This window comes from Crinia signifera, chromosome 3 (genome assembly GCF_055691185.1).
Source record: "Crinia signifera chromosome 3, ASM5569118v1, whole genome shotgun sequence".
In the NCBI taxonomy this organism is placed as follows: Eukaryota; Metazoa; Chordata; class Amphibia; order Anura; family Myobatrachidae; genus Crinia; species Crinia signifera.
This window is the reverse complement of record NC_139219.1, coordinates 155,995,285-156,015,563: the sequence shown is the minus strand read 5'-3', so window position 1 is coordinate 156,015,563 and position 20,279 is coordinate 155,995,285. Positions and strand designations below refer to the sequence as shown.

The window sequence follows — 20,279 nt, the reverse complement described above, 5'->3', positions numbered from 1 at the left end:
AGTGGAGGTTAGTACTGGCTCCCCGAGCCACAGTGATAGGCCGGGACGGAGTGATTTAGAGTTACCGGTAGCTCCATAGGCCTGGTATCGTACCAAATGCGAAACTGCTGTTTATGCCTTGTAGAAGTTATATTGCATTTATTGTATGGTTATATTGGGAAATTGCTGTTATCGTATTCCGTAAAAGAGGGTGATGCTTTAACTGACCGTTTTAGAATAAAAGGTCAAACCATTCCCGTTGTCAAGTGTCCTGTGTCCATTCCTGCATCAAGAGAAGACTCCAGACTGAGATCCGTGAGTTCAGGGAAGCACGACCCCCAACGCATCCATAAGGTAACCCCTCTTCAGGTGTTTACACACTCTTTATTAAACCCCACTCTTCTGGCAGCTCCTTCACCCCTACAAAATGTGACATACCTGCAGTGTCTGTCACTCACACAGGGCAGTCACAGTTTCAGCCAGCCAGCACAGAGAGAAAAGAAGTTAGCTCCCACTACAGCCAGTCCAGGCTATATTGGAGGCAGCTCGCCTGCTCAGCGTGATTGCTGCATTGTGACTCCTCTCAGGCTGTAATCACGTGAGATCAGCCTGAGAGGAGACGCTCCCCACTGCCTGGCAGCAGCTGCCTGTGCCTGGGAACTTCTGTCAATCAGTGTCACTATACCCACAACAGGCCCCGCTGGTGCTTGCTCCTCCAAGCAGCCGCGGGGTCTGCCACACAGTAACTACGCCACTGGTTTCTGGTGCACAGTGATTCCATATGTTCTGCATTTCCCACAAACACTCTGCAGAGGTATCAGAGGACTGCAGGGAAAAGTGCAAGGAATAATGAAAGACTTGGTACAACATCAAGCAAAGGTAATTATTATTATCCTAACCATAGAGTTACTTTAGCTATTATTAACTGTATCAATGGGGCAGATGTATTAAGCTTTAACAAGAAATAAATCAAAGGGTGATAAGGAGAGATAAAAGTCCAGCCAATCAGCTGCTTACTGCCATGTTACAGCCTGTGTTTGAAAAAAGTCAGTAAGGAGCTGATTGGCTGGACATTTATCTCTCCTTATCACCCTTGGATTTATCTCTTGTTAAGGCTTAATACATCTGTCCCATTATGATCTAAACACAAGAATGTCCTGGTGACTCAAATTACAGGGAGTGCTAACAGATTACCATGAGATTAAAGGCCCCCATTATATGGGCGATTTACATGCAATTTGTTGACTTTTACGTACAATTGCATAAAAAGTGCCCAAATTGCATGGGATTGACAGAAGGTCCTATGCGATGTGCGGTCCTGTGATCATTGCACAGGAGCCTGCAAGTCGCATCGGCTGCAGAAGCAATTTGTAAGAGTGCTTCCAACCTGGGCAGGCTTGGCTGGGTTTGCCTGCAATATATACAGTAGCATGCAAAAGGACCACATTTCTGATGCTGATGCTTAGGAAAGGTCCTGGTGGCTCAAAAGCGGATCGCAGGTGACTTTTCCAGGGGAAGAAGTCCCCTAGTGTATGCCAAGCTTTAGCCAACTTCCTATATGCTGCTCACCTCCCCATTAAAATTTGCCAGTTGATTAGTTAATTACAGGATTTACCACTTTGCAGTTTATTTTAACACTAGCTGAGGTATCTGGCATTGCCCAGGTTTTGGTTGTGCACTTAGCATTATTTGAACTTTATCCTTCTTTTGTTTTAAGCTTAACTGCTCACCATGCCCATGGTGTGACTGGCATACACCTGTCTGTGGTGGACTCCTGGATCTGACCAAGCAATGTTCTCTAACCCCTCTGCAACTTTGCTATACTGTATCTTGCTTCCCTGACCCACTTTGTGTAGTGGACGGACCCCTTTTTGGGCCTCCAGAACCCCCACAGGGTTTTAGGGGTGTCTTTACCCCCACAGTATTTTTTTTCAAAATTGTAAGTCATATTTGACTTCCGGTGGGGGTCGGGGATGGTCGCATCACGTGGAGCTCCAATCTCCCATCCACGGAGCTCCACCATCCCCGGCCTCCGGAGTAGCGTGGCGGAGGAGCAGCATGGCGGAGGAGGCGGTGGTAAACAGAGCGGCTGAGAGCAGTGCGGAGGAAGTGGGAGGAAGCGAGTGTTATGTCCCCTGGCACAGGATGCAGTGGCAACCGGCTGGCGCTGCAGTCCCGCTGCAGCACCATCGGCGGCGTTGCAGCACCCTTCTTCCGGCAGCACCATCAGTCTGGCTGCACTTGCTGGAAACTCCGGCCTGCAGCCCCCCGGCCGTGGACTTCTGGAGCCCACCTCTCCCCATCGATGTTCCCGCTCCCACTGTAGGACCCCCAAGAGAGAAGGTAACGGCTCCAGGGGACAGCAAAAATGGACCTCAGCCCACAAGTGGCCCAACTTTGGCCACTGACCCAATTGACTCTCCCCCCCCCCTCGCCTCACTGACTCTCTCCCACCCCCACCCCATGCTGGCTCTCCCTCCAGCCAGGGCCCCTGACATGCTGCCTCCCCCAGCCCCACAGAATACAGCCTCTGGACCATCCATACTGGCCTATTGGAGCCCTTTCACTGCAGCCATGTGAGTGGTAAATTCTAGATGGCATCACTGATGGCTGCCTAGTATCTGTGTAACCCAGCCTAAAATATGTACCCTGTGTGTGTCTCCCCTGTAGTGTTCCATATCTGTATTGTTTACCTTTCTGGCTGTTGCAACAACTTAGTGTAACCACTGAATGGCTGCCTGGGTGCTGTGCCGCCCAGCAAATATATGTTCCCCATGTTTGTGTCCCCCATTCAACAGATTTTCCAGACTCCTTGAATCACTGACTGAGATTAGAAAAGATATCAGCCTGATGGGCAGCAACATGGAGTCGCAACCCCATGCTGAGACGGTCAGGACCCACTTTGGGGTCAGGACCCACAGTTTGAGAACCACTGATCGAAATATATAGATACAGTAGATTGTGGCCCCACTTTACAATGCCACAAATATCGGCTTTGTACAGAAGGAGGCATAGCTATGATGACTACATTGTGGAACATGCTTTCTTATATACTGTAGCTTTAAGCTGACATTATAGACAGTCACCAATTTACTAGTACCTGTACTAGTAAATGTTCCATTTATCTAGAGATATATACCTGCATGCTCTCGGAAGCCGCGGGAGTCTACTGATTTCTCATGATATATCTTTCGCTGATAATATTGATTATCATCTGGTGCATGGCCAGTTCTCCTGGACAACTTTGTTTTGGGCTACATTCCATCTGTTTGCATTTTACTTTGCGGTAAAGAAGTAAAAATAAATTTGATTTATTTGTTCTAAAGCATTTTAAACAGTTTCATTGCACTAGTTTTATGTAGGCTTGGCACTTCAGGTGCAATTAGTGACTTCATTCATTAAATCCCTTGTAATTGCTGTGAGCTCCCGCCAAAATACTTCCCAATGAAATAAATACATCAGATTTGAAATGTAAAGCTGGCCATACATCTACAGATCGATTGTCAGATTGGGCTGGTTGGAACAAAAACCTGGTAATATCTGAATTACCATTTTTGGCAGTTTTCCAGCATTTCAAAGCAAATGGTCAACTGTCATTTACTCTCATCCATTACCAGGATTTTGTTTCAACCAGCCCAATCTGACAATCGATCTGTAGATGTATGGCCAGGTTTACATTTGGGTGGGGTGTGTACTTCAAACTGATATCTATATTTCAGTGTAAAATTAAAGCAGCCAGTATTTACCCTGCACAGAAACAAAATAACTCACCCAAATCTAAATCTAGCTAAATCTAGCTCTCTGCAGTTGTTACATCAGCCCCAACTGCAGTGCAGCATGGTTTTGCCCATTAGAGAATGGGTTTGCTTTTGCAAGTGAACTATCAGGCCCTTAGTATAAGATACATTTGGCATTTTATGAAACTTGTGTAAGCTCTGATAAGAGTATAATGTACAGGCTTCTGATTTTAATATATACTATATGTAAAAAAAATCTATATTATTTTTTTTATTTTATTGATCTCAAAGTTAAAACAAATGTATTAGACTCCAATGGCAATGCAGTGTTCATTTAGATATCCAGATACTAAAGCAGGATTAAAATATATTTTGCTTCCCTATATTTTCTCATGAAACACAATTTTATGCACACTCAGGTTGTAGCCTCTCTGTACAGATAATTTTATATCTTTTGCTTTAGTTAAACATGCTGATTAAGTGGAGTGTACAATTTAGGGGCCCAGATTAGTTTACACATGTGAGCTTTAGGATGTAATATAATTAGGTGGCTGAGGCTAAAAATGGAACTGACTTTTACAAAGGTGTTAGAGGTTATTAATTCAGTTGTTGGAAGGACAAAACAAACATTCTGATCATTCAGCAGTACGCTACCTGTACTCGGTAACCCTGAAAATTTAGTAATTATTGTGGAAGCTGGGTCAACCCAGGTCCTGCTTATGCTTGAAAGGATCAGATGGGTTGACAGTCCCAAATGCATGACCCTGAAATTGACCAGATTTATTCCCAGGATTTGTGAGTGCCAGACAGTCATTACCTTGACAGTCAAACCCCCGACACTCGGGGTCCCGACGGCCACTGGCTATTCTCCCTCGTGGGGGTCCACGACCCCCATAGAGGGAGAATAGAATAGGTGGCGAGCGCAGTGAGCCACTGTGCACGCAAGGGGCTTTGTTGTGCTTGCCATGCTGTCTGAGTCCAGCCAGTTGGGATCCCGACATCGGGCTACTGTCTGTCGGGATCCCGATTGTTGGGACCCTATACCGCACCCGGATTTGTAACCCGGGTCAGTGCCCTGGCTTAATTTTTAATGGCTTGGTCACACTGAGAAGGAGCTGGTTGGCTTTTAGGGGCATTCTGGGGTTGTTACAGATGTCCTCACCAACGAATGATGGCAGAGAATGGCATTGAAGCATTTTGTTTAAATTACTTCATACTGAATGCTAATGCAGACACAGCTTATGTCTAAAAGTGGTTGACCTGGAAAAAATCCGGGTCTGTGGTTCTCTGTGCTGGTACCCATGTTCCCCCTTTGTTAAAAAGAAACTGGTTATAGATGTTAATTACAAGTCAAGAGGTATCTCTGACCATTCACCAGTAGGACGTGTGGTGAGGTAAATGGATGAGGTGTCCCTGGCAATTACCAGAGTGAAATTTGCACACAATATATGAGCCATGGGATACATGCCAGCATTATACACATGTGCAGCAGTATATACTGCTGGAAATTCGCTGAGTTTTGATAAGAGAGTTGCAGAAAAGGTAGCCAGGTGAGGCACTTGCCATAGACTTTTTACTCCAGAGTTTTGACTATAAAAATTATTAGAATAATAAATTTAAGATTTCTTTTGTAGATTCTTTGTATTTTTGACATACTTTATAAACTCAAAATACCGGCGTATACGTTAGTATGACAGGAAAGGCTGTGCCTCACCTGCCTCACCCCACCGCACGCCAATAGATATCTCATTGAAGCATGATAGAGGTCAATCTTTCTGGTCATTTTATCCTAGATGGTTGCAGTATATGCCACCTGCGGATCATCTCTCTTCCCAATGGGAAGAGTTTTGGGTGCTAAATCAGGGATCCGTCAGTGCAGCATCAAAATGGGAGACCCTTAATGCATTTATGAGAGGTTCGCTGATAAAATCCATAGGGGGAATTAAAAGAGAGAGTAGAAAAAAAATATTGGAAAAGGAGGCAATATGTACTGCTTTAGAATTAAAATACCAATTAACTAAAGATGAGGTGTCAAGAGAAGAGTAGCAGGCAGCCCAGAAAGAATGGCTGGACTTAGTAAAAGAAGAAAATATTAAATTAATGTTTAAGAATCAGCAGCTAAACTATCAGCAAACTGACAGATCTGGTAGGTACCTGGCATATCTAGCCCAGGCAGAAAAACCTCCTAATATAGTCAATAACATAAGAAACGATGCAGGAGAATTAGTTAATGTAACCAGCCAAATAGGTGAGGCTTTCTTAAAATACTATAGTCAATTGTACACTACAAAAACGGTTTACGCCCAACCCGACATAAGAGACTATCTAAATGGGGTTGAATTGCCTTCGTTAGCAGCATCAGAAACTGACGACATAGATCGCATTATTGAACTAGATGAGATAAAAATGGCAATTAAAACCTTGCCAGGAGGGAAGGCATCGGGTTTGGACGGCATCCCTGCTGAAGTGTACAAAAGACATATTGAAAGCCTGGCCCCCATGTTATTAGAAACATTAAAATCTTGTTTTGATGAGAATGTTCTACCCCCCTCTATGATGGAGGCTAAAATAATTGTCATACCAAAGCCAGGGAAGGACAGTACCGATGTGGCTTCTTACAGACCCATATCGTTACTGTCTTTTGGAGTTGGCCAAAATAATAGCCACCAGAATTAATAAGTATATTCTTAAATTAATCCATCCGGATCAATCAGGCTTCTTGCCAGGGAAATCAAGCTCACTAATGCCCCTTTCCCACTGCAGGCTTTACACGGTAAAATGCCGTTTTTTTTGCCTTTTTAAACGGCTAGAGCTGCAGTGGGAAAGCTCCAGGTTGCTTTACACGGGTAACAAATACCGGTATTTGTTAACCGGGTAAAAAGCAGTGTTTTTACCGTGTAATAGCCATTTTTTCGGCAGTGGGAAAGGGGTAGCCCTTTACCCGTTAAAAAAAAAAACGGCATGGGGTCCCCCCCACTGCTGTAACCAGCACCAGGCTGAAGGAGCCGGGGCTGGTATTAAAAAAATCAGGAAACCCGACAAATAGGGGTTCCCTGATTTTTTACAACCAGCCCCAGGGTCCAGGTCCGGGGCTGGTTCCCAAAATACGGGGGACAAAATGACTAGGGGTCCCCCGTATTTTAAGAACCAGCCCCAGGCACAACCAGCCAGCAGGGTAATGCCACAGCCGGGGGACACTTATGATATAAGTTCCCGCGGCCAAAGCATTAACCCTACCGACCAGTCAGCCTGGCCAGGGGTCCTGGGGAAGTGGGGACCCCCCCAATGAAGGGGTCCCCCCACTCCAGGACTTACCTGACCAGGCTGAAGCCTGGTACTCTCCCCGATGCCCCTGGGCGGTGGGCATCGGGCTGATGGAATGGTGTAAAAAAATAGAATAAAAACTATTGTATTTTGCTGTGGCACTATGAGTCCCAGCAAGCCTCCCCCGCAGGCTGGGACTTGGAGAACCACAAGTCCCAGCCTGCGGGGCATTAAAGGGCCCGCTGGCACTTGTAGTTCCACAGTAAAAGAAAGAGTTAAATAAACACACTGACACACGTGAAAAATAAAAGTTTAATACATACATACAAACACACTGATACTTACCTATCTTGAGCCTGTAGGTAGCCTTCAGTCGGTGTCGGCATCCGGTGTCGGCATCCTCCTCCGGTGTCGGTGTCCGGTTCCGACACAATCCATAGGTGTAGCTGTGGAAGGAAACTATACTTACAAGTGTCCCCCGGCGAAGATCACGTCCTCTTCTTTCCATGTAGCATCCCCGGGACTTGGCAAAATAACAAACCGGCTTAACGCGAAACCCACGGACTGTGAGCAGGAGCCGCACGTGTGTTTGTTTACATCGTGCGGCTCCACCCCCGAATGCCGCTATTGGCCGCCTTGCGGCCTAGCGGCCAATCAGGAGCCGTTTAAAAGCTGCAGTGGGAAAGGGGCTTTATTAAAAAAACGGGTCTTTACCCGTGTAGGCAGTGGGAAAGCAGCACAAACCTCCATAAACTCTTCAGCCATTTACAGTTACCATTTGATACCAATAAAGACCCGGTGGTGGTATCACTAGATGCCATTAAGGCCTTCGACGTGGTCGAATGGCCCTATTTGTGGGAAGTTTTGAGGTCATTTGGTATAGGCCCCAATCTTCTAAAGTGGATTAAATTGCTATATAGTAAACCCATGGCTCGTGTAACTGTGAATGGCTGGACTTCGTCGGCTTTCACATTGGCACGGGGGACAAGGCAGGGGTGCCCCCTATCCCCAATTCTTTTTGCTATGGCAATAGAACCCCTTGCATGTAAATTGCAACAACACCCCAGCCTTGAAGGCTTTGTATATGGTCAGCATAGCGATATTATATCTTTTTGTTCGCTGATGATATATTGATATATTTAACCGATTACAATCTATCACTTTCACTGGTCTTGGGTTTAATCGAGGAGTTTGGGAATTACTCTGGGATATGGATAAATTGGACCAAATCACATATACTCTCCCTTAAAGATAATTCCAACCCCTCTTTACCCCAATCAATCCCCTTGAACTGGGTGGCTAATTTTAAATACCTTGGGATTCTGATATAAAAAGACCCAAAGGAATTCATTACACTAAATATTGCCCCGTTAATGGACTATCTGCGATTAAAACTGAAGTCTTGGAAGAAATTACCGCTGACTGTAACTGGTCGTACCAACCTTATTAAAATGGTGATATTACCAAAATTTTTATATGTTATACAACACTCCCCGCTCTATCTTCCTAAATCATTATTCAGGAAAATAAACAGTATGCTATCGTCATTTATTTGGAACAATAGGCGACCTAAGATACAGTTAAGGACGCTAATGCGTGATAGACATTCTGGTAGTCTTGGACTACCCGACCTTAGATGTTATTATATCTCTGCCCAACTGGCACAAATAAAAGCATGGATGATAGAGGGCCAGGGAAATGAACTAATTAAGGCCCTAATAGATCTGTCTACTCCTGGCCTTGATCCATTATTTAAGGTACTACTGGGGCAAATAAAAATCTCAGATCCTCCCCTGTTAAAACAGGCGATTAAAATATGGGAAGAAGTCAATAAAACATGCCATAATACATTAATAGACCCAGACTATCCGTTGGTGGGCGAGGGTATATTGAGAGCTCTGTGCGATCTTCAGCCAAGGGAAGTATGGGGAAGAGTGGGGATTACAAAATTGAGTCAGTTATACGAGGCCGATAGATTAAAATCATTCTCCCAGATACAGGAGGAATACGACCTCCCAGGCACATATTTTTACCGGTATTTACAGATCAGAAGCGCCCTAGGTAACAATTCCAGGACGCCCCCCCATTATTTGGAGAGTCGGTAATTAAAAAGACACTAAAACAACCGGGCAAAAACAAACTGGTATCAAGGCTCTACAAATCCATAAGAAGCTTAGAACAAAGTGACCAGTTAATAACACTCAAGAATAAATGGGAGGAGGATGTCGGGAGGTTAGATGATAAAGAATGGCAATCAGCCATAACCTCGATTACAATGGCGACAAATGCACTACGAGTACAGCAAATTCAACTTTTTACTCTGCATCGAGCATATCTTTCAATGACTAGGATAGTAAAATTTGGGGGGAGGACCTCTGATCAATGCCCTAAGTGTAAAACAACCTCAGGTTCCTTTATTCACCTGCTATGGGAATGCCCTGTTGTAGCAGAATATTGGCAAAAAGCGATCCAGATAATGATTGAAACGGGAATACCCAGAGAAACACTAAATATTAAGCAATGTGTGCTTAGTATAGTAGTAGACCATCATATTGATGAACCGCACCGTAACTATACCATAATTTTAACCTCCTTGGCCAAAGTAATAATCGCAAGAACGTGGCTGGCTAAAAAAGGACCTGAGATACAGGAGTGGATAGCTCTGATCAACTTTACATATAAAAAGGAAAAAAGTCTTCATATAAACCGAAATACATTACATAAACACGAAGCTATATGGAATGGTTGGTTGAGTTCAAAATATTATAAATAGCGTTTACTTTATTAGGATAGGTTATAATAAAAGAATTGATAAAACACAATTACACAATAGAGTGTGAAATGTATACACATTAATCTTCTCTTTTTGCACTTCTTCACTGTTCTATTGTGAACTTTCTTCTTCTTAGTAGAGAAATTTTAACACGTGGCAATCACAAATAGTAGTTGATATTAAATACACAAACTGTCATAAATAGAATAAATATATAAAAACGGTCACTACAAACACAGCAAAAGGATTATTAATTTCACTGCCTTCAAACTATTAAAACACACTTGTAAAAGCTACTTAGAATGAAATTAATGTAACCCTTTTTGTTCTAATACCTCTATAAATTTATATTTGTTTGTTTGTTTTCCGCACGATAAGGAATATTTATGTACAAAACCAACCAGACATAATTATACACAAAATCATACGAAAGAAATAATCTACCTAATCTATCTACCTATCTAATCTATGTATGGTAAGCGGCAATCAACATCGTAGAAATAGGACCATAGAAGGTGCTTCTTAAATAATCTAAATGACTTGACAAATGTTTGTAATTGTCTAAGTGTTTGTATGTTTATTATGTATTGTAATTCTTTAAATGTCTGCACCTTTCTATTTAATGTAAATATACACTTTATGTATTGTTATACTTAATAAAGATTAAATATATATATATATATATATAAAAAAAAAAGAAACTGGGCCAGCTACAGTATTATGTCTGAAAGGGGTAGTACTATGCAATCTATACAAAACATTTCACAATAATACAAAATACTGTTACTATATAAAACTAACTGCTGTGTTATATGATACAATAAAATTATGCAAATAATGAAAATTCCTGTCCGGGGGCCATATGTATCAATAACACACACAGGGACAGGGGCTACAAAAAAGAGCTTGTTCCTGAAGATTATAATAAAATTGAAACATTGAAAGCAAGCTGCCTGTTGGGAATATACAGTAAGGACCGAGAGTGCCGGCTGCACTATACATTTCCTCATTGAAATGTAGAAGGCTCCAACGCGTTTCGTCTCTAGACTTCATTAGGGTTTTTTTCTTCAAAAACTGTGATCGGTTCATGCAGGTGTACAATCAATATGGGGTCATAAGCTCAATAACAAGTTGCAAAAGTTGAGTATTGTTCCTGTGTGAGGCTCTGCATGCAAATGACTTTCCACCCCCCCCCCCCCACATGCCTATCTCATGTTAATCAAAAAGTTGTAGGACACTAGACATTTTTATAAGGCCCATCTGAGCGATATCTTTTCAAAACTCTTCTAGTGTTTATGGGGCTTTGCTTGCTCTTATTTGCTTTACTCCCACCTTACAATCAGGCCCATTATTCATTAACTGTAAATGAAAGTAAATAATATAAAAATGTAAGAATGAAAAAACTTCTTACCTAATTTTGTCTATTCTTAATGAAATCCAGATCCAAAACAAAAGGGTAGTTTTACCCAAACCAAAACCTGGAGATGGTTTTAGAGTAAAGACCAAAACCAAATATTGAACCCTATCATTCCTATCCTGCAGTCTAAACCTAATCCCCCAGCCTAATCATAACCCCCCTTTAAAGCGTAAAATTACTAAAATAGGATTTATATTGAAGATTGGATCATTGAAGATCAGCGAATCAGTGGGTATGCTAATTGGAGGAGAGGGAGCACTCTCTCTTTGTCTCTGCCCTAACTCTCTCTATGCTCCATCTTTCTCTCCCTCTCTCTGCACTTCTCAGCAGTCCCTCTATCTTTGCTCTCTCTCTCTCTCTCTCTCTCTCTCTCTCTCTCTGCGCTTTCTCTCTATCTGCACTCACTCTATCTCCCTGTGCTCCTTTGTCCCTCTTTGCTCCTTCTCTCCCTCTGCGCTTCTCTCTCGCTCTGCGATCCCTCGGTCTCTGCTCTTTCTCTCTATCTTCACTCCCTCTATCTCTCTGCGGTCCTCTGTCTCTCTGTGCTCCCTCTCTCTCTGCACTTCCGCTCTTGCCCTCTCTGTGCTCCCTTTCTCTTTCTGCACTTCCTCTCTCTCACCTACATCTACCTCCCTCTCTCTTTGCTCTCCCCTCCTCTCTCATTTTCATCCTTTGTCTATGTGCTCTCTCTCTGCACTCCCTCTCTCTGAGCTTCATCTCTCTTCACTCCCCTCTCTCCCTCTGGGCTCCCCCTTTTTTTGCGCTCCCCTCTCTCTGTGATCCCTCTCATTGTGTTCCCTTTATCTCTCTCTCTCCCTTTTTCCTCTATCTCTTCCTTTCTCTCTCTCCCTCCCTCCCTCCCTTTCACTTTCTCTGGGGTTCCTCTTTCAGTGCTCCCTTTCTGTCTGTACTCCTCTCTCTCTCTGCTCTCCCCTTTCTCTCTGTGTTCCCCCTTCTCTATCTCTGCTCTCCCTCTTTCCACTATACTTTTCTCTCCCTCCCTTTCTCTCTCCTACCCTCCCTTTGTTTCTCCCTCCTTTTCTCTCTCTATGGGGCAGATGTATTAAGCCTTAACAATAGATAAATGCAAGGGTGATAAAGAGAGATAAACGTCCAGCCAATCAGCTCCTTGCTGACTTTTTTTCAAACCCAACCTGTAACATGGCAGTTAGGAGGTGAATGGCTGGATATTTATCTCTCTTTATCACCCTTGCATTTATCTCTTTTTAAGGCTTAATACATCTGCCCCTATGTGTTTCCTCTCTCTCTTCTATCCTTCTCTCAGTGCTCCTTTCTTTGCTCTCCCTCTCTATCTGCACTCCCTTTCTCTCTCTGCACCCCCTCCATCCTCTATATGCTCCCTCTCTGCACTCCCTCTCTCCATAATCCTATCTGTGCTCCCCTATCTCTCCACTCTCCTTTTCTCTCCCTCCCTTTCTATCTCTCTCTTTACCTCCCTCTCTCTCGCCTTACCTCTCTCCCTTCCTTCCTTTCTCTCTCACTCCTGCCTTCTCTCACTTCCTTTTTTGCTTTTCATTTTCTCTCTACCGCCCTTTCTCTCTCTTTTTTCGTCCATTTCTCTCTATTTTTCTCAGCCTTTCTATCTCTCTCTCTCTCTCTCTCTCTCTCTCTCTCTCTCTCTCTCTCTCTCTCATTCTCTACTTCCCTTTCTCTCTCCCTTACTTTCTCCCTCTCTCTCTCTCTGGCCTTCCCTATCTTTCTCTCTGTCCCTCCTGCTCTCTCTCTTTGTCCCTCCCCTTTCTCTCTCTTTCCCTCTCTTTCGCTCTCCCTAGACTCATTTTACTATACGGTACATTTGAACATTTTTAACAAGGTCAGGGGAGAGGCAAAAATGTTGTGCCTAGGGGCATCCTGACACTTATATCCGGCACTGCATATATTGTTAGTGTTATTTTGACCTATATTGCATACATTAATATACAGCTGAAATCATTAGCAGTCAAAACACCACTTGATCTCCCTTCTCTGCCCAGGGAACAGTGAATCATATCATAAAAATGTTCAATAGCACTAAAGTCATTGTTTGTTTCTAAAGTCCCTTCAGGTCATTGTTTGTTAGTAACCCCAGACGTGTGAGAAACATAGGAACACAGATAAGACAATAGACACAGCATGTTTCCTGCTTAGCCTAACACTGTACTGTAAATGTTGGGAAATGACTAACCAGAAAATGTGTAATTTCCCCTACAATGTGAAATGAGAGGGTTTCCAATTCATATACTGTTTGGGACAGGAACAATGTTACTCAGCTTTGCAAAAGAAACAAATCTAGGATTTCTCACATTTATTTCATTGTATGGTCAATGAAAGTGTTAAAACATTGAAGAATGCAGATGTACACATAATGCTATAGAAACAATTATCTGATATAAATGATTAATAGTCTTTGAATATTATTTATCAGGCATGGCATACCTCCCAACAGTCCCGATTTTATCGGGACAGTCCCGATTGTCAGGGCCTGTCCCGATGTCCCACCCGCGGGCGGCAGTGTCCCGCGGTGTGGGGGGGCTGTTGGGAGTCCCCCCTGTCAGCTGCTAAGCAGCGGGGAATAAACGCTGTGCGCATGCGCACAGCGTCTATTCCCGCAGCCAGGGGACTGGGGGCATGGCTAGAGGCTCACAGAGCCTCTGGGTCATGCCCCCATAGCGGCAAAATGGGGGCGTGGCCTCGCGGAATACTCTTCCGCGAGTATAGACCATGCCCCCAAATTAGGCCGCCCCCCCCCCCGAAAATTTTGACGCGCCTCCGGCACACAGGAGCACCGTCCCGCTTCCAGAACTTCGAAAGTTGGGAGGTATGGGCATGTTGCCATTGTGGACACCAGAAGAGAGCAGTCACATTGCAGATCATTACTTCCTGGAATACCAGCATTTTTTTTATATATCTGAACATTATGGCAAAAATATATCATGATTTGAAAATGTTATCTGAATTATATTTTATTGACCAATTCTTTGTAATACTGATAATACTAATATATATTTAAATGTACATACAGTATATGCGGTATAAGGGTTAACAGGATTTGTTATTCATTTTTTTAATCTTATATTGTGAAGCATATAGATCAACCCTTGAAAAGGGATTAACTGATTGTCGGCTCCAAATGGGGCTGGGCAACAGCACAGTTAAAAATGGAAATAGGGAGTGCTTGCTTGTGCAGCACATATACTAAAATTGGAACGATACAGAGAAGATTAGCATAGCCCCTGCCCAAGGATGACACTCAAATTCGTGAAACGTTCCATATTTTTTAGCCAAGATTTTGACAGTCAGACTTAGGGCCTTATTCTGGTTGGAGCGGCCGGGCCGTACGCGTACGTCCCGGGATTTTTTATGATCTGCGCATGCGTACATTCGCTAATGCGCAGGCGCGAACACTCCACAACGCTTACGGCCGGGTCTCTACGTGCGAAAAAACCTATACGCGAGTGTACGGGCAATGGGGGCGGCATAGGGGCGTGATGAGGGGAGCGGCCGAAATAATCAGGGAAAATGGGCGTAAATATGGGCGTACACGGGGGTGTGCACCAAAAATGAGCGGTGCTACTACCGCACGATCGACTAAAGCACCGTTCATTTCGGGCACAAAACAGGCGGCCGCCAACCGACATCTCAAACCACCCCTACAGATACCGCATGCCAGCGTGCGCCTGGGTTAGCTAATTTACGCGGATTACTACCAAACACATACACCTGAATGTAATAACCAATGCTGCAGTCTATTAAGTCCAAACCATCATTTCACTACCTGCAAGCCACACACAGCACTCTAACACATTGGAAGCTTATCTTTCTATACTTCTCTACATTTAAAGGTTTGTTTAATTTAAGGTAAGAATCTTTGTAAGACCTGCTTATATATGCTAAGGTAGGTATTTGTTAAACAGTTATACACATTCACTACGTGCTTTCATAGACTTTACACAGTAGCACACTCAATCGACACAAGTCGACATGTGTCAACGTGTTCACTCTAATACAAACATAGGTTTTGTATTTATGATACAATAACATAAACCACATCTAACACCTACAAAGGATGTTTCAGCAATGTTTTAATCCCATGGCCACTATTTTGCACATTAATTAATTCAATCAATTAATTAATTTTCATAATTATAGTTGAAAGGGAAGATTTGCAGGTCCATATATGTGAAGGGTATGTCAGCGTACACGGACGTACGCTCACTATCACGAGCAGTGACATAAGCTGACTTTTCTATTGAAAACAATAGGGACCCGTCCGTGCAAGCTGGCGTACGCTCAGATAGCCGCAAGAAGTCGGTGGGAAGACGGCCGAGAGACGTCCGTAAACGGTGGTGTACGCTCAATTGTACGCCAGTTGTCGGAGTGTAAGGGCTGGCCCGTCCGTGTACGTTGGCGTACGCTCAATTGTACGCCACTCCCCTTTGCCGATATTTCTGGCCGTACGTATGCGGCTGAGTTGTGGGTGGACTTAACCCCAACGGCCGCGTACGGATAGCGTACGTTGTTTTGGAACGTACGCACGTTTGGCCGCTCCGATCAGAATAAGCTCCTTAATGCGGTAATTACTTCAGTTATACATGAGGATCAGTCTGGCTTTATGCCGAGTCGCTCTACCACTCGGAATCTCAGGCGGCTCTTCTGCCACTTACTGTGGGTCGGGGGCAGTGGTGGTGTCTCTTGATGCCGCCAAGGCCTTGTACTCTGTGGAATGGGGCTACTTGTGGGAAGTCCTGCGCTGTTTTGCCTTTGGCCCCTGCTTTATTAACTGGGTGCACCTGCTATACTCTTCCCCAATGGCCCGTATATCAGTTAATGGATATGTGACTTCAGCATTCCCACTTGGTAGAGGGACTAGACAGGGTTGCCCTCTGTCCCCTGCCCTCTTTGCCCTTGCCATAGAACCCTTAGCTATCATGCTCCGCACCTCCCCAGTGATTCGGGGTATTCCCCTGGGTGGGCAAGTGGACGTTGTCGCATTATATGCGGACGACACTCTCCTCTTTCTCAATGATGCCGAGGCTTCCCTTAAGGCGATGTTGGAGATAGTGGAAACATTTGGATCTTTTTTGGGCCTGCTGCTAAATTGGGGGAAGTCGAGCATTCTCCCTATTTCGGTATAATTCCGAATGAGCTAACCTCCTCATCTCCCCTTCAATGGGTCCTTAGGTTTAAATACCTGGGTGTCTGGATTACCCCTAGGGTGACTGAGTTTATATCCCTTAATATTGATTCGGTCACTATGGAATTGAAGGGGCGTATCCATCAGTGGAAAAAACTCCCTCTCATTGTTATGGGCCGAATCAATCTTATTAAAATGACAATACTCCCTAAATACTTATATCTACTTCAACACTCCCCAATTTTCATACCTAAGCACGACTTTATGAGCATAAACAGCTTACTCTCATCCTTCATTTTGGGGAACAGACCACCCAGAGTTGCCCTAAAAACATTAGCCAAACCCAGAACAGATGGAGGACTGGGCCTCCTGAACTTTCGTGCCTACTACATAGCAGCTCAATTAATGCACCTATCGGACTAGATTCTGGGCCGCCGTGGGACTACCTTTGAGTGCTCCTATGCCAAGTGTGTGGGGTCCCGTCTCTCTCCTATTCAATTTCTTCTTTCCTTTCCTTTTACTCCTACTCTCTCCCCTCTCTTCAGACAAGCATTACTTGTGTGGCGTCAAGCTCGTAAACTATGCAATTGGAGTGGTATAGATGGTGAGACCACTTTATGGTATAATAGGACTTACCCTGAGTTCAGACAACTTTCATCTGATGGTTTTTGGTTTGGGGCGGGCTTTCCATCTGTCTCCCAGCTGTTTCTGGTAGGGTCCATTAAATCATTCCAACAGCTGTCTGAGGAATTCCAACTGTCATACTGTAGGTTCTTTTTCCGATATTTACAGCTTCGACATGCTGCTCAAACTCAGTTTGCCAGCTCCCCCCCTCCATTTCCAATTCCCAGATTAAAACTCTTCTTAAAAACTTGACCACGAAGGGCCAAAAATCCACTATATATAATAACCTCAACAGCCAGATAGATACAAATAGCCTTGATTCTCTTAAAGCCATGTGGGAGCCTAACATAGGGGTCCTGGATGGAGAACAATGGTCGCAGATCCTAGGTTCGGTCAAATACTTAACCCCATGTTTGAAGTACCAACAAATCTCATTTTATGTATTACATAGAGCCTACCGTTCCCCAGTGTCTATGTATAGGGCAGGGCTAAGAACTGACAACACGTGCCCTAGATGTGCTTCACCTGACGCTGACTTCTGGCACATGCTGTGGTCTTGCCGACAGGTGCGCGCCTTTTGGGAAGCTGTTTGGACCGATATAACTATTACCGAACCCTCTATCCCTCCCATTGACCCCCCAAGTATTGCATGTTTGCACTTGATCTTGAAGAATTCCTTTCACCCTCATTATATAAATATGTTTTATGCTTAACTGCTTTAGCCAAAGTCCTTATTGCTAGGAAGTGGTTTGATGTTTCATACCCAAACATATATAACTGGAGAGCCCTCATGAATGAGGTTTCGGGACATGAGCGATTCACCTATAGGTCCAGAGGTTCGCTCGCTTCTTATATGAACAAATGGAGCAGATGGACCTCCTCTAGATTTGCCTCAGCCGTCGACATTCAGCAAAATCTAAGTAACCATTAGCACCTACGGTAGCTGTACCCTTCAATGTACTGTATAATAAGGTTCTGTAATATGCCCGTCATACTCCACCTTATGCACGTACCTTAGTCCTAAGAATATATGAATAATAAGTACCTTTAATCTTCTTTAAAAAAAAGGGGGGCGGGGTTCTTAGCGTTTTAGAGGTTGAAAGTTGAAAAACAAATATTGTGTTTATATAAATAGCATAATTTGTACAACTGTATAACCCACTGATGCATCTTATCCTAACAAATAATTATGACTCAACCACCTTTATTGGGAAATGTTATATGTTTATTATTGTCAACATATACAGATTTTTCATTGTAATACTTGTATATTGTACAATTGTGCTTTAATAACTTTTATGCAATAAAAAAACGACACATTTAAAAAAAAATTTAAATAGGGAAGTCACACCAACTGCCATCAACATTCCAAACTGACTCAATGGCAGTGGGTGTGGCTCTCATGCAACCCCCTCCCTCTGGAGCTGCCACTGGATAAACTAGATAGAAATAAAGTACCAACCATTTAGCTCCTGTCATTTTTTTTTTAACACAACCTTAAAATTTGAACATAATTGGCTGGTAGAGTACTTTACATTAGCTCTCATCAATTTATCTCTTTCCAAGCCTGAATATATACTATATGCCTACATGTCAAAATAGGATCAAAATATAGACAGTGTAGACAAGGGATGGCGACCTTTTGGTCCTTGAGCCTTTGTTGAACTATGCTTCTCCAGCATGCTCTGCAACAGAAAAAATACGAGAGTTGTCTCTTAGGGAGCGCAATATTAAATGATTTATTACAAATATAAATAAAACAGCACAATTCATAAAGGACCATAAAAATATACAAGTAATATAAAAATGTAAAATAAAGATAAAAACGGCCACTAATTTCCACCAGAAATCTGCAACAGTTTTAACATGGCCAAATAGCAAAACTATACCAGGACATGCTGGGATGCGTAGCTCAACAACAGCTGGAGGGCCAAAGGTTCCCGATCCCTGGTTTAGGTGAACACCATATAAAAATGTAAAATAAAGATAAAAACGGCCACTAATTTCCACCAGAAATCTGCAACAGTTTTAACATGGCCAAATAGCAAAACTATACCAGGACATGCTGGGATGCGTAGCTCAACAACAGCTGGAGGGCCAAAGGTTCCCGATCCCTGGTTTAGGTGAACACCAAAAGGTTGACATGCACCAGGTCGACATTGACAAAAGGTGGACATGCGTCAGGTCATGTGGATGTTAAAGTATGAAAAAGTACAAGAAATGAAAAAAATGAGAAAAACTCACGTCATCTTTTTCATGTCAACATGACTTTCCGTTGACAGGTCGCGAGGTCGACATGTTTTTTTTTTTAATGGTTTTTGACTCGAATGTCGCTAGTGAACCGCAGCCCCTCGCATCTCTCACTTCACTCGCGATGCTTCGGGCACAGTGCCTCACTACGCTCGGCTCACTATTTTATTCTCCCACCACGCTTTAGTGGATGGTAGGGCATGAAATACCGCCTGTCGGCACATGTCGGGTCAAAAAAACAGTGAAAAAACCCATATCGACCTCGCGACCTGTCAACGGAAAGTCATGTTGACTGTTTCACCTGTACATTCTATATGTCGGTATTTTGACCTTGTCGGGATTTCAAATGTCGGGATTTTGGTTACAATTAGCTTTATTTAAAATATGATTTTTCCTTTTCTAATGAGGTAAGGCTTTTCTGGGAAGTACAGAAATGGTATATGATACTTTAGCATGTTCTAAGATGACGTTTCCTGGCTGAAGCCTAAACAAGATTAAAAACTGATTTTTAACACAGTACCCCTATATTCCATAGAGGCAAAATAGAGCATTGAGATAATACAGCATGCTGAACAGCCCCAGCAACAACTACTACAGAAACAGAATTAGAACTAGACAATGATTAACAAGTTATTTTTGTAGGGCAGGCATGTCCAAACTGTGGCCCTCCAGTTTTTGTGAAACTACACATCCCAGCATGCCTTGCCATAGTTTTAGCATTCCCTATAAGAAAAAATGTGGCAAGGAATGCTGGGACTAGTTTCACAACAGCTGGAAGGCCATACTGTAGTTTGGACATGCCTGCTGTAGGGAGTCCAAGCTGGTGGAATATGAATAATGTGGTTGTGCTTGGCTTCCTGTTTCTATGCCCATTCAAAGCAATCCAATGGTTAAAAGGGCAATGGAGCATCAACATAGTCCATAACCTGAGCTATCAGAGGCTGTGGGTGATGTTAAGGTCCATACACACTGGGCGACTATGCCCAGCGTGTATTGACAGCGGTGATCGCTATCATCTCTGGGGGAAAGCCTCTCAGTGCATACACACTGAGCGGCTTTCCCCCTGCCCGGCGCTGTCAGCGGGGAGAGGACGGCTTTGCA

General features: G+C 43.5%; 1 protein-coding gene and 1 non-coding gene across 2 annotated transcripts in view; both read left to right on the top strand.

Moving 5' to 3' along the window:
* PKIB (cAMP-dependent protein kinase inhibitor beta) overlaps positions 1 to 20,279 on the top strand; it is a 164,969-nt gene that overhangs the window by 119,460 nt on the left and 25,230 nt on the right. The window lies entirely within an intron of this gene.
* LOC146065965 (U6 spliceosomal RNA) lies at positions 14,342 to 14,448 on the top strand. The gene has a single exon (XR_014472768.1). It is a non-coding gene; the product is annotated as a U6 spliceosomal RNA (small nuclear RNA).